A 15365-nucleotide genomic window follows, 5' to 3' on the forward strand; every position below is an offset into this window, starting at 1 on the left:
GCTCAAGATTGAGGCTAGAATGCAGATGCTGGCAGCCAGCCTCTGAGACATCCTTACCGCAAACGCTGGTTTCTGGAAGTTATGCCCTTGAGGAGTTTCCTGTGTTGGATCAGGGCTGACTTCTATGACCAAGAAAATAGAACAAGACCTGCAGTGGGTGACTCCCAAGGTCAGAGTATAAAAACCAGATCATCAGCAAGGTCTCCCAAAGCTCTCTCTGGAGAAACCTAACCAGCATGCTATAGCTATACTCACATTATCAGTGAGATAGATGGTCTATACCAGTGGCTCTCAACCTGTGGGATGCCATCCCTTTTGAGGTCGCATGGCCCTTTCACAGGGGACACCTAAAACCATCAGAAACCATAGATATTTACATTATGGTTAGTAACAATAACAAAATGACAGTTATGAGGTAGCAATGAAAAGAATTTTATGATTGGTGGTCACCACAACATGAGGAACTGTATTTAGGGGTTGCAGTGTTAGGAAGGTTGAGAAGCAGTGGTATAGACCAGAGAGAGGAGCTGATGCTTTCTAAGGATGGCCAGCTCCATGAATGGGCACCTCAGAAGTCAATTATATGTCTCCACTCTAGTCCCCAAAGGGCTGCAGCCCCCATCAATGTCTGACTACAACTCTCCAAGAGACTTTTGACACAAACCTCCCAGGAAAACCTCTTCTGAAATTTTGTCCTTTAAAGCCACAGAACTTTGGGATGTTTCACTCTAGGCCACTAAATACTTAATTATTCTAAGAAAGTGGAAATTGTCACTAAAATCTCAGAGCCTTGGCTTAAGAATTTACTTGATCATGCTAGTAAAATTCCAAACAGAGAGGAACCATCTTTTCTTCATTACAGACATTTTTCCCCCATAAGTATACTTTGCCCACCTGATGTTGGAAGTAAGCATTCTCAGTTATTTTTGTGCTATGGCACAGAACAAAGTGGATCTGTGCCCAAAGAAAATGGGACAGGTTAGTCACGTTTTTGAGTGTGTGGGAAAAGCAAAGTTTGGCCACAGGCACTTTAGGAAGGAAGCTCCATGATACATGAGTTTGGACGGTGACTGGGGTATGCATGCTTCTTGGAATGCGTGAGACCTGGGTCCCTTCAAGAGTAGAACTAATGAATGCCACGCTTAATTCTGTCCCTCCCGAGTTTAAATAACTCGGGTTTCTAGCCTCCTTGTTTTTCCTGCAGGCTTCTTGTCGGCTAGTAATTACTCTCCCAGGGAAAATGTACCAGGCTGACTTGGCTCTTTATAGCCCTACTGTCTGCCACACAGTAGGACTGACTGTCAGTGTGTCTTCAAAGGACTGCGAACAGGGTTCTAGCAGGAGATTGATGTGATAGCATGTTAGAGTATATTATTAACATGGCAGGTTTTCAAGATTTTAACATAGCAAAGAATCCTTAAATATTCCATAATTTTTAAAATGGAGTGCTAAAAGTGTCAGGCATTGCATTTTCCTATATTTGGCTTGTGAAATAAGTGTACACATTTCTTTTGAAGAATGTTAAAAGTAGGATTGAAAGCAGGAGTGGATTAAAGTCAATTCTACGACCATTGGTCATTGTCTTTTTATCTGTGGCCTATTTTTATTTCACTGTTATCTTTTAACTCTTTAGTGATGAGTTAGCATCCAGATATATGAGGGGTTAAAGGGTGCAAGGTTCTTTGGGACACACTCATTGGTGACAGTTAGCTGTTGGTTCTGTAGACTAAACAGATATACACAGGTAATGACAGCACAGGGTCTTAGGTATTGGAAGTGAGACACTAATGGAGAACTGAAGTATCCAGAGAGGAGCGTGCTTGGGAGTTGCTCTTTACATACCATCACAATGACATTTCATTCTTTGGCAGACCACACTGTCATTCATTATAACAGAGCTGAAAAACTCTTATCTCCTAGTATTGTTGCCATCTGAAAGTCATAGCAAGATGCGTCACTCAGACATATGTGACAATGCTGGTACAAAGTAACCTCCTGAGCTGAGAATGCATAAAGGAGCACACACATATGCTTGCATGGTACATAGTGATTGAGAATAGATGGCTGCTGCTGGCTTGTTTTCCAAACAGAAGAAAATCTGACTGTGCAGAAATAATCATTTTTGGTTATTTCTTTATTCTAGCTTATTACCTAGATATTATCAACTGTTAATTGGATGTTAGAAATAATATTATGATGGCCTCACAAATACACGCACACACACACACACACACACACACACACACACACACACACACACATATATATACACACACATATATATATTGAGGCTGTCCTCGAACTCACAGAGATCCATCTGTGTCTACCTCCCAAGTGCTGAGATTAAAAGCATATGACACCATGCCCGGCTTGGCAGTATATATTTTTATTTATACCTCTATAATATTTTAATGACTGTTTTTATTACTAGATGTTGCATTTCCTCCACTATTGATTGCAGTGATATGAATATCCTCTTAGCCAAGAGTTAGTGTGAATCCATCATTACCTTCACAGGACAAAATCCAACTGCAGGACGTGCTGCTTGTCGCTTCCCTGATGGGATGATGAGGTGCCTCAGCAGGCAGAGGAGCTTGCTGCAAACCTGACAGCTTAACTTCCATCCCTAGGACATGCATGGTGGAAGAAGAGACCCATGTTCCACAGGCTGTGATCTGACCTCCAAATACAGCCCATGCATGACCTCATGCCCCTCCCCACCTGGCAGGATTTTGACAGCAGTGACACAGAGGAAGGACACTCCAGTAAAGAGGTCAATATGAGAAACACCGAGAGTCCCACGAAGTTTGGCTAAAGCATAGATTCTGAGCAGCACAGTGGCTAGAGTCATATATGGTAAGTTTGCCTAAAGCTGTGTCATAGGGAGATAGAATGTCTAAACTGGATGGGAAAGCTGTTTATTCATCCTTAGAGAATATCACAGCTGTTCACGATCCTTTTTGATGATGTCCATCCCTGTTTCCCACAACTTCCACTCTACCTGGCCATGTTCTTCCCAGCTTCATAGTCTCCTTTTTTATTCTTATTTTATTTAGTGTGTCTTTATGACCCACTAAATCCAGCTAGTGCCCCCCCCCCATGCATGGATATAGGGCCATGCATTAGAACATGGGCAATCTGCCAGAGGCCACACTCCTAAAAGACATGGACTCTCCTTCCCCCAAAGGCCACCAACTGCCAATAGCTCTCAGCTGGGCTGAGGGTCACGAGCTCCTCCCACTTCAGCCCTGTTGTGTGGCTGATCTGGTGTGGGTAACCAAACTGCTTTGAGTCCATGTATACAAATCCCCCTGTCACGGCCAGAGGACACTGTCTTGCAACAGTCAGGTTCTAGTTCTTAGACTCTTTCTACTTGCTCTTCAAAGTCTGTGTCTGTAAACTCGCAGACTCACAATCTCCAGTGAAACTGAAGCCCATAAGCATGACAAAAGGACTGGAAATCACATATTCAAATTCCTCAAAGGCACTCACAGAGAAAATATTTGATAGCATCCAGACGTAAAAGCTGCATTACACATGGAAGACAAGGATGCTTTTTAGGAGAGAGAATGCCAGTACCCAAAAAGGTTTGAAGCAACCCTATTCCAGTAGCGGACAGAAAGGGCTATCAGAAAAGAACTCTGATAGACAGACACTGTCTTCCCAAACTGAAAGTTGAATCAAGACATGTTAAACCATATAAAAGCTTATTAAACTCATTTATAGGACCCACACTTCAAAAAACTAATATATATATATATATATATATATATATATATATATATATATATATATATATATATATATATATATATCTTTAAGGAGGAGGACAACAATGCCATTGGAAAACAGAGTTTCACACAAAGAAAGAAAGAGCCCCATATAGTAAGTCTGCCAGATTAAACCATTTGATCTTTATAAATGATAAGAATCTGTGTAAAGTTGGTATTAACATTATGCAAATAGGGGTTGGAGAGATGGGTCAGCAGTAAAGAACTCTTGCTGCTCTTGCAGAGAACTTGAGTCTGATTCCAGCATCCACTTTAAGCAACCAAAAACAACAAAACTTCCTATAAAATAAATAGCACAAATGTTGGGTGGGGCTAACATAGTGACATAAGCGGCATATCCTGAACACCAAGCAGCCTAACTTGAAAGTACATTTTTTAAATCTTAAGGCAATCAGTAGAATCAACCCAAGTAAGGAACTAGTATGGAATCATAAAAATTAAACCATAAACTAGGAAAAGTACAAATGGAGTGATCAAAAAATCAAATAGCAAGGTTACTGGGGGAAGTGGCTCAGTGGGTAAAGGACTGCCTTGTGTGCAAGGGGGCCCAAGATTTGTCCTTAGAACTATCTAAAATTAGCCAGGGTGGGCGATACTCACTTGTAATCTCAAAGCTGGAAAGGTAGAGGCAGAAGGACTTCTAGGGCTTGATGGCCAGCCTAGCATACTTTGCAAGTTCTAGATCAATGAAAGATCCTGACTGAAAATCAGTTGAATCACATTCCTGAGAAAAGACTCCCAAGGCTGTCCTCTTACCTCCATACACATAAACATACATCTTTACACAAACCTACACACCTGGGCACTCATACACACACACACACACACACACACACACACACACACACACACACAAACACTAAACTAAATAACAAGGGGATGGATTTAAAGCATAGTAATCATAATTCTGAGAGACTTAAATTCTGTAGTAAAATGACAAATGGTAAATAACAGCAAGCCTAAAGTCATTTCCTGCTGTCTTAGGCTTCCATTGCTGGGATGTACTGTCATGACCAAAACCAACTAGGTAGAGAAGATTTTTTATTATTTTTTATATTTTTTAAATTTAAATTTTATTAATTTACTCAGATTACAACTCAGTTGTTATCCTATCACTTGTATCCTCCCGTTCCTCCCTCCCTCCATCATTTTACAGCTTGTGGTAGTTATCAAGGGAAGTCAGGGCAAGAATTCAAGGCAGGAACCTTGAGGCAGGAACTGATTCAGAGGTCATGGAGGGTGCTGCTCACTGGCTTGCTCTTCATGGCTTGCGTGGCCTGCTTTCTTTTACTACCTAGGACCACCCTCATGAATCATCAGTTGAAAAAATAGAGCACTGGCTTGTCTACAGGCCAACCTGGTAGGGGTATTTTTTTCTCAATTGAGGCTGCCTCTTCCAAAATAACTCATTTGTGTCAAATTGAGATAAACCTAGTCAGTATAGCTGCCAACAAGAGACACATTAGACATCTAAAGATTTAAGTAGATTAGACATAAAGAAAAGATTTTCATGCTAGCACAAATCAAAAGAATGCTGAAATGAGTATTTAAATATCAGATGAGCAATACTGGAATTTAAAGCAAAGAATATTATCATCATAAGAGAGCATTGTTTTATAAAGATCAGGATTATAAGTATCATTCTTTAAAGATGATGGAGCCAGTCATCAAGAGGAGAAAATTAAACTTATTTGATAGGATGCAAAACCACAGAGACTCCAAGTTTGTCTCTTTTAAGCAGTTCAAAGGACTGAGGTTATCTCTATATTTCACCCTGCTATACTATACCAAGACATCCTCAGACTGTCTTACCTTGTGAATAAAGATGGCTGCAAACATTCTAGCAGCCACATCCTGATGGCCTGTGGAGGTAAAAAAAAAAAAAGTCTTTTCTTCCAGTTGCCTCAAGTGGACTTCTTCAGTGCCATTCATCAATAGCAGATCACAGGTCCACTTTTAAACTGGTTGACTTGGGTCTGAGGTAGGCAAACTCTCTACAAAGAGGAAGACGGTAAATACTGCAGTTTTGCTAGCCAGGAGTCCCCAGACAACTACTTACTTCTGCTATTGTGGCAGAAAATCATCCAGAGACAATAGATAAAGGATGACATGTTTACACCAGTTTTTAAATTCACAAAAACAGTTAATTACCTAGATAACACATATGACCTCACTTTACTGATAACCTGACTCAGAATAATCAGCTGAAGCGAGCTTGCCTTTGCCGAGGGTTGAATACTCCACAATTTATTTTATCTAAGCAATGAGTTGGAGGAATGGCAGTGGGTAAGCAACTGACTGTGTCTGTCAGCCATGCCCTTATCCTCAAAGCCTCTGACTACCTTCTGAGTGCCTTTGTGACTAGGATGTGGTAGCAGAGGGGTCTGTGCCTTCCCTCACTGAGGAAATAGCTCAGTTGTGGTGCTCTGCAGTTATCAAGTGACCAGTCCCTCTAGGGTGAATGATTGGTGAGTGACTTCACTTGTACTAACATGGGGCAGACTATCCTAAGCTCTGATCATTTAAGACTCAGGGAAGTTTTTTTTGGTTTTTTTTTGCCCCTGCCAGTTCCACCAGAGTTAAAATTTCCTGTCCTTTATAGTCCTTGCATATTCCAGCACACAGGTATGGGAGGAAGCTCTAAAGAAGCGAAAGCGAGAGAGGGAGAACATGGAGCCCAAAGTAACCTCCTGCCTCCCCAGGGCATCTGCCTCTTCCCCTGCTCCCAAACATCAAAGCTTGCCAGAGACAGCAGCACCACAAATAATAAATTAAAGGAAAGCAATCATCCTGAACACTGTAGCTGAAAAGCTGAGCTGCAATGCTACCAAGAAAAGGAAGGGGAGGCAGGCCTTTTTTTTTTTTTTTTAAATAACCTAGAGTTACACTTCTTCCCTCAGTTAGTGAACACAGTCCTGTTATTTCTGCAAATGTGTTCTTTCTGAACTAAGTGTACACATGCTGTGAAAATATGTGGGTGCACCTCCCAGGGTGATTCATTTCCCCAAGGCATCCAGCAAATGAAGGAGGTGGCACCAGAGTTAATTGCAGGGTTGGGGTACCCTCTTCACACACTATGACATAAGAGTCTAAAAAGTCTGAGGCAGAAGGGCACCTTTCTCAAGAAATAAGAAATCAACCATCAGTTTTTAAGTGACTTTTTATTAGGAGGTTAGATTCTAGGATGGTAACTCAAGAGGTCAGTTGTGAAAATAGTGTTTGTCGAAGTAAGGGCTCTCAGCAGCGATGTTTTCAATTTTAGCATAGAAGAGAAGAAAAATCTCAAACGTGCTGGCAGTGTGGTTCAGCCTCCTCCTAATCATCTTCAAGCACCTGGAGTAAGACAAAGTTAAGAAGTGAGAACACAGTGGCTTCTAGGCTTAGGCAGGCAGGACCCACATCTGGGTTCTATTATGTTAATGTTAGCTGGATGACTGTGGGGTGAGTAAATTCTTTCATCTTTAAGATGAGAATGATAACGACATACCTTATTGGGTTGTTAAGATTGAAAGAGCCTGTAATAGTAAAGCAGTGAACGCAAGTGCCATCTTTACAAAGAAAGAGGTGCCAGAGGGAGGTGTGGAGCACAGACAGTTAGGAAAGTTCTCTGGGATCTTTATCCCAGCTCCCCAAATCCTGACTCTTTATAGCAAGCTCCCAGGAACCCCCAAGATTCTCTGTACTGAGCAAAACACAAGCCCACTCAGGAAGAAACAAAGGCGTGAGCAGCTCACGCCCCTGTGGTCCCTAGTCTGTGAAGCCCATGGAACCAAGATCTTAGAGTGGCCAAGGTGGCGTTGCGCCATGACCCTCTGAGCCAAGTCTATGTGTTAGACTTGTAAAGATTTTGTTTCTCCGTCTTCCCCCTCAAAGTTGGGCCAGCTCAAGGAAAACAGCTCTTCCTGAGTCTGTGTTTTTCCCCTAGTGTAAACATCGGTTTTCACAAACAGTACGAGGAAGTGTGAGCCAATCTGGGGGAAGTTTAGAAGAAAAATACGAGCCTTATTGTGAAACACGTATACAAAGTTAAATCCTATGAATATGGTAAATAAGACTTAGTTTGTGTGTGCTCTAGAGTCTCTACATTTCAACCTATCTACTTACTCAAATAGATAAATGCTTGGTTTCTTGAAATTTTGGTTTATTCCTACAATGCTGGGTAATATGTAAATTACATGGGAAGAGTAGAAACTTATTTTTCATCGTTCTGGAGCTCGGGAAGTCCAAAACTAGGGCAGAGGCAGTTTTAAAGTTTAGGGAAGACAGGGTCTTTGCTTTCAACTAAGTGCTTCTTCATGCCTGACCTTGATGTGGCAGAGAGGTGAGTGGGTTCCCTTTGGCCTCCTATTCAGTGCTCTAGTCAGATACGTGAGGACCGAGTGCTTATGACTATCACTCTGCCAGAAGCTCCTCTTAGCTGTATCACACAGTATTTAGTTATGTTATGCTGAGATAACCCAGATCATGACACCCCCCCCCCAAAAGACCACCAGGGCTTGATACCGATGCAATATACACAGGGTCCTGTATTACGGGCTCAGAGCTTCGGATCACCATCCTTCCTTGCACAGCAGGATAGGAGAATGATACTGGAGCTTCAAGGGTAATGGGTTTATAACGAAAAACTGTAATTAGGGGTTGGGATCACAGGGAAATAAGGAAAAAAACCATAAGCGGGGATCATGAGTCTCAGGAATGTGGACCTTCAGGCAGGTTGGGTGGAGGCTGAATCTCAAGGGAAAGTTGTGAGTCTCAGGAATGTAGACCTTCAAGGCAGGTTGGGTCCAGAAGGCTGAATCTCCAGGGAGGTTGTTTTATCTCAGAGGATAATTGAGTATTTAATTGTTCTGGTGGAGTTTCTGGAGAGTGCTGGCAGGCCCAGTGTGTGACAGTGTGCAATCATTACTAAAACGTAGGAAGGAGTGGAGTCACCTGGAACACAGCTTCTCACAGACCACGGCGTTAATTGTAGAATATACATTATACATAGGATATGGCATTAGTTTTGCCCCTAAATGACAACAAATGGGCTTTCAGGAGCACATACATTAAAAATACCGTGTCTGTCCTTCTCTGATAAAAGTACTGACTGAGGGATTCCAGGCAGTTCCTGGGACCAACAACTGTCCAGCTTATCATATTTTAGGAGTTGCTTTTGTTCATTCTTTCCCTTCATTTCTAGTCAGTGGTTGAAGTCTGAAGTAAATTTTATAAATAAGTATTTTATAAATAAGTGCATTTCTAGCCCTTAAAATAAGGTTTAAGCAGGAGGACCTGTCATCATATGAGGCACAGAACAGAAAAGGGAGACTAAGTCTTTAGGGTAAAACGGTTGAAGCCAAACCTCTTATTTCCTGGTGCGCTGATGTCAAGGTTACTTCCTGCCTCTTAGTTTTGACGATGAAATGACAACAATTTTAACACTTCCACTGTGGATTTGTCAGACGGATCAAGCTAAAACATACTAAGCTAAACTCCTTGTTGGTCATCTATTCCTACTGGCTTCCGTGTCCAAATGACAGCCAAAGAGAACCAGTTACTTGGTGTGGTTGTTCCTACAGGAAGCGAAGCTCTGCTGACAGAGCTGAACCTTCTCACACCTCCACAACTGCTCCAACATTAGGTGAAAGTGTCTGCTTTCCCTCCCGGTTCCCCTCCCCCCCCCCCCCCCCCAGTTTGTGATCATGATCTGTCTACTCCTGCCACTTTCATGATGACCTTTGCAGTATCACTAAGAAAAAGGGAGGGAGGGGGCAACAGGAAGACACAAGCGAGGGGATAACAACTGCGATGTAATCTGAATAAATCATTTAAATAAAAAATTTTTTAAAAAAGCATCAGGATTAAAATGGCAGCTACCCTCCTTTGCTCTCCTACTGGAGGGAATGTGACTAGCTGGAGGTTGACCGACTCCAGGATGGATTTAGTCAATTTCTGAATTTCATGTTGTTCCCAGTCTATCAGCAGCATTTCCTTCTATCTATGCAAGCAGCTGTGTAGAAGAGGAAATTACAAGATGAACACAAATCAGGATCATCAGGCCTGTTGCTAATTTGTGCATGTGGGCTTCATTTCCTCTGATGGCGCTCAGGCTTGGAAGTGATGGATGCCTCCTGGGGACCTTGCTTCATTATCAGACCAATACTCTGCTACTTCTCCAAGGAAACCCTGATCTTTGAGATACTCCGTTCTCTCTTGGTTTCCATTATTGGTTCTTGTTTGTGGGTGTTGTGATAATCTGGGCTCTTCTGATTCTGAACAAGAAACAAAAATTGGACGAATTTACCCATTCAATTACTTATTCAATAAAAAAAATGCACTGAGACCTGGACCCTCTATAATAGTCCAAGAATGGAAATTTTAATATAAATTGATTCAGATAATGCATAACAGGTTTTACTGTCAGGCACTGTTCTTAGCACTTGGTATGTATTAATTCATTACCTACACCACAACCTTAAGGGGGCAGATATAGCTTCATCTATTCTTATAGCTGAGGAAAAGAAAAAAAAAAACAGCACAGAGAATTCAAGAATCATGTCCAAGACCAGAGAACTGATCATCTCCCCCTTTTAATTAAAGATGAGTAAACTATCTGGAAATACCCCAGTATTGGTTTCGGTTAGTGAATTCTGGTTAAAGAATACCATGATGTGGGTTGGGCCTAGGTCTGTGTGTGCTTCAGGGGAGTGAATATTTACACTAGTGTTCATCTGGGGTTCAGCGAGAGTCTAGGAAGGAAGGCAAGCCTGAGATCTGGAAGAGGATCATTGCTGCCTTTCCATGGGCCTCAGTCTTTGGGGGACTCAGATTCATAAATGCCTAGATACAAATACTTACACCTCACCAAGTAGATCCACTATGTTCCCCTGTCAGAGCACCCTCAGGCACTTGTCCTGGGCCAGTGGCTTCCAAAAAAGTTGTTCTAAGGATAATGATACTGAAAAGAGTAGTATTTATCTAGTGTTACTCCAGCCGACACTACTTTGTGCATTGAATATATGAGTGCCAATGTTATAATAGTTCAATGAGATGCATTGTTTAAATTCTACAGCTGAGAATAGTAATGAGAAGGGAACTGAATAAAAGTTTCCAGGATGACTATGGTAAAGAAAATTACCCAATGGACTATGGGAAACCCTTGTGAAGGATGGCTAAAGGATTAATGCCTGTGCATTAGTGACTGCAGTAGTGACCAGCAGCAGTATGGACTTTACATCACTGTAGGGGAGGGCTTGAGAACAGAGGTATCCACAAAGACTGAAGTGGGCAGTGGCATGGGTCCAATTATTGTATAAAGGAGGCTCTAAAATCAGAGCAGAGGATAGGGTGAAGACAGTGTTAAACATGATTTTGTTAAGATTCTGGAGTGAGAAGTCCTTCAATTAGAAGATGAAGTCCTTAAAAAAAAATGTAGGATGGAGCTAGCAGCTCACAAATAGCTAGTGTGTCAGTGTTTTTCAATGCCACATGTACTTACAAGGTACCAATTATGAGAGAGAGAGAGAGTTAGCAGTGAAGTAAGACAGGTAAAAATACTTGTATTTTCAGAGCGTAACCAGAGAGGAAATATCACAAATAAGAAAAGTAAGATGAAATATATGCTATGAGAAGTGCTGATAAGTTCTGCTGATGTGGCAGGAGAAGGGTAAGAAGTGTGTGTGTGTGTGTGTGTGTGTGTGTGTGTGTGTGTGTGTGTGTGAATTTTAATTCAGAATATGGCTGATCGGGCAGGAGATCACATCTAAAGACCTTCTATGTGTGTGCAATCTGGCTAAAATACAGACATGCCTTTGATCCTAGGAGACAGAAGCAAGCATATCTCTGAGTTCAAGGCCAGTTTGGTATAGAGCACGTTTCAGGTAAAGAAAAGTCTGGATGCAAGCATGGTGGACCTTTAATCCCGGCACTCAGGAGAGAGAGAGGCATGTAGATTTCTGAGTTCTAGTCAGTTCTGTTCAATCAGTTCGGTTGAGAGGCAGTGCGGTAGAGTAAGCCGTTATAACAAATGCCCCTTCTTTCTAAGCATAGATTTATTCTATAAGTTTTGTTCCTCTACAAACCTACTGACTAATACAGTGAGTTGTATTTTTATTGCCTAGATTGATAAGAGCGTTGGGTAGAGACATTTGATGAACCTGGTTTTATGGCTGCACTCCTGTCCCCCTTTGGATCTGTGGAAACGACTTTGCAGAGGGCATTCATGCAATGATTTTTGCCCAGTGGAGTGAGCCTGACAGTGGATGTAGGGATCACATGACAGAATAAGGCAGTGACCCACTATCAAGGATCACACTGTTTACTTGGATTGGATACGGTTAACTGCTTTAGATAGAAGCCCAGAAAAATTCTTGCATATTCAGCCAGAAGAGTTATTACTCAGTCCATAGAGGGGCTACATTAATTATGTGGATTTTCGAGGCAGCTAATTATGATGTATTATGGGTATCACTGTAACCGGAGGCAGAGGAAGTCTCTATCTATATGATTAAAGATCTCAAAAATGTCTCCAAGTCAAGAGATATTTTCTGAAAATTGATAAAAGGTGTAGAATTTGAAGCATAAAATAAGTTAAGGCCCAATTTCTGTAGTGCCATTCTGCCTGAGTGAATACTTTGTTGCAAATATCAGGAATACTTATAAAGTGCACTTAGGGGAGATACATTTTGGTAACAGGGACCTGTGAAGGGCTTCTGAATGGGGCAACATTTATTTAAGGTAGGGTGCTGCATCTGGGTACTGTGTCTTAGAATGAGACCCTGCCTGGTAGGAAGCAACTAGGTACGTGGTGATGGACATTTACTGGACAAGAATCACCAGCAGAAGAGACGCATATACTGCAAGATGAGCTTCATCTGCTTAAAGACTTTTCATTAACCAGACTTGGCCGACAAATGTAGCTTCTTTTAGAGGAAATCTGAACTGTACTTTGGTTATTTCTCTTAGATCACCAGTTCCACACAAACCTAGAGAAAAAAAGACTGGGGCATTTGGTAGAGATGTGTCATGTCTGGGTTTTACATTGAATTTCACAGGGCCACTGTACATGTAATGCCGTGGAAACTATTAGGGGGCTAAGGTAGTGGACAACTTACCTTGTTACCTTGAAGCAAAGGCTAGAGTCATCTATGCCATCTGTAGAAGCCATGAGATTATTTTTCACTAATAAAAGAGTAAAGGGAAAATTCCTTTGAAAAAAATCTGGAGGATAGGATGTTTCTTTCTTTCTTTTTTTCTTTCTTTCTTTTTTTTTTTTTGATGTTTCTTTTTAACATCTTTCTGTGCTTCAAGTGTGTGCTGTTCATGAAATTGCTAAATGGAATGAGCAGGGTGAATGAATGATAACCAGCTATGGACCAATCTTCCCAGCAATGGTGTGTGTGTGTGTGTGCGCGCACGCCTATGGGTGTATGTGTGTGTGTTTGTGTGTGTTGATGGTGGGGCTTTCTAGGTATACTTTAGGAAGGAGGAACACAGGTGGAAGACATAAAGAGTATCCCATAGTGCTTTGCCAGTGTGAGTGTGGAATTGAAAACAGGTGCCAGAGGGAGAATCAAGTCCTCCCACTGCATTGCTAAGTCTTATTGGTGGTAAATCAGGGGCGATGCCCTGGTTTCTGAAGAAATTTCTGCAATCCCAATTTGCTTCATCAGTCCCAAAGCTAATGAGTTTGCGTCCTATGCCGGTAAGTAATGCTTTAGCTTGCTAGTGCAGTATGAGACGTTTTAGACTTTACTTTGGCTAAAACCTTCAGTGTGGAATTGACCAATGCTTTGGCGAGACCATGGATCTGCTTTGCCTAACATGGTAGACTTTAGATTCCAGTGTCTATTAACAGCTAAATTAATAAATTAGGGATCAAAAGATCCAATTCCTCGGTCACAGTAGTCATATTACAAGTGGCCACATGGGGCCAGGGGTGGTTGTACTGGACAGCACAGAGAACATTTGTATCATCCCAAAAAACTGCTGTTGGTTGGAACTGATCTGCATCGTGATCTCCCAGGGGGAGGCCTGGGTCAGTAGAAATTAGGCCAGGCGGAATAGATCAGGCCCCAGCAGGCTGTTCCTCTCCAAGCTTTTGTAGCTTGAGCTTCAGAAACAAGTGAGCACTCAGAGTTGCTTATTTCCACACTTTGGAAACGGAACAGTAAGTTTCTTTTGTTGTTGTTGTTGTTGTTATTGCTTTGTTTTGAGGTATGGTTTTGCATGAGGTATATGTGTAGGATTGTATATGTAGCTAGCAGTAGATTCTCAAACTAGATTGCAACTCCCGAGGCTACAGTTGAAATGTATGGCATCACAATGGCACAAAAATGAAAGAAACAGAGCTCAAGCCAGTATGCTGCTTGAGCGGTGAGAGCATTCTTTGGAGTTTTGTTTTAGATAAGGATGTGCTTGGATATGTTGCATTCACCATGTAAATCGGACACTTCACCCTGAATCATGGTTAAACTAGGCTTGAAAGCTGGCTTTGGAGGTGGACGATTGTGTAAGTGAACTGTTTTGGACCCTGCAGCAAAGAGCGAAGGATTACTTAAAAGCTCGTTTGTAGTGTTTTATAGCAGAAAACCACATACTAGGCCATACTCAATAGCTGCTCATAGGCGCAGGACAGGGCACTTTCCTTCCCCCAGGGAAGGCCTGCACAATCCGCCTGCAGTGTTATATGAGGCCAGCAGAGACGCGGTCCTCTAATACCTGATAGCCAATGCAAGACACCTTATACCTGTGAACTAGGCCGCAGTGTTCATTACATCTGAGCATGTTATTTCCATTTGTTTGAAGCAGCTTCAGCAGGAGTCATTGGTTCCATCTCCATGGATCCTGCTAAGTCAGGCGATCTGTAGTTTCCTTTTACTGACCAGCACATTCTCCTAGTGTATGATGGGGCCTTGTGTAGGGATAGGGGAACATTTAGTGTTCTGATGCAATAGGGCTCATTTCCCTGGTTCTAAGCACTGCAACCTTTACTTGCTAGAGTGTTCCTCTAATTTCCTGACTTCTGGGTGCCCTGCTTGCTAGCCTTCTGCTTGCCGTCAGACAGATATTACCCAAACCTATTAGCTAGTTTGCTTCCTTGCTGGCCCCCTCCCCTTGCACGAGCAAGAAGAGCCACACAAGGAGACTGCCATTCACAACTGCTCATTGTCAAACACCCTAGAAAATTCCTGAGAAGACTTAACATTTACGTCTACCCCCAAGCCCTTGCTCATTTGGTTACTTGCCAACCATCTGATGTCTATTTCACCTACCAGAATACACTCTGATGGCAGGAACAATGACCCGGTTTGTCTGCTGTCATCCTCCAAACTGACATAATAAGAATCCAATAAAACCCTTTAGGGCAGTGGCTCCCAGTGTACCATTCCATGTCAGCAATAACAGCCATGTTATAAGCAAGTTTCGTAGGCCTCAGTCTGACTTGCGGAATTAGATGGCCCTGGGATACATACAGCCTGGCTGTGAGTTTTAACAAACTAAAGGGATCTCTCTCATGTGTTTTAGGTTCTGAGATCCTCAGGTTTAATGAGTTCTTAAATTGGGTAACTTGAGGGTGTTGTGGAGATTGTT

At 42.1% G+C, this 15365-nt stretch overlaps 1 long non-coding RNA gene across 1 annotated transcript; it reads left to right on the top strand.

The window, feature by feature from the left end:
- The first annotated feature begins 2522 nt into the window (after positions 1 to 2522).
- On the top strand, positions 2523 to 7156 carry LOC311596018. The gene is made up of 3 exons (XR_014778664.1): positions 2523 to 2856; positions 3823 to 3885; positions 7054 to 7156. It is a non-coding gene; the product is annotated as an uncharacterized lncRNA (long non-coding RNA).
- The last annotated feature ends 8209 nt before the right edge of the window (positions 7157 to 15365 follow it).

Source organism: Acomys minous, assembly GCF_964271855.1.
Source record: "Acomys minous genome assembly, chromosome: 4".
NCBI classification, from domain to species: Eukaryota; Metazoa; Chordata; class Mammalia; order Rodentia; family Muridae; genus Acomys; species Acomys minous.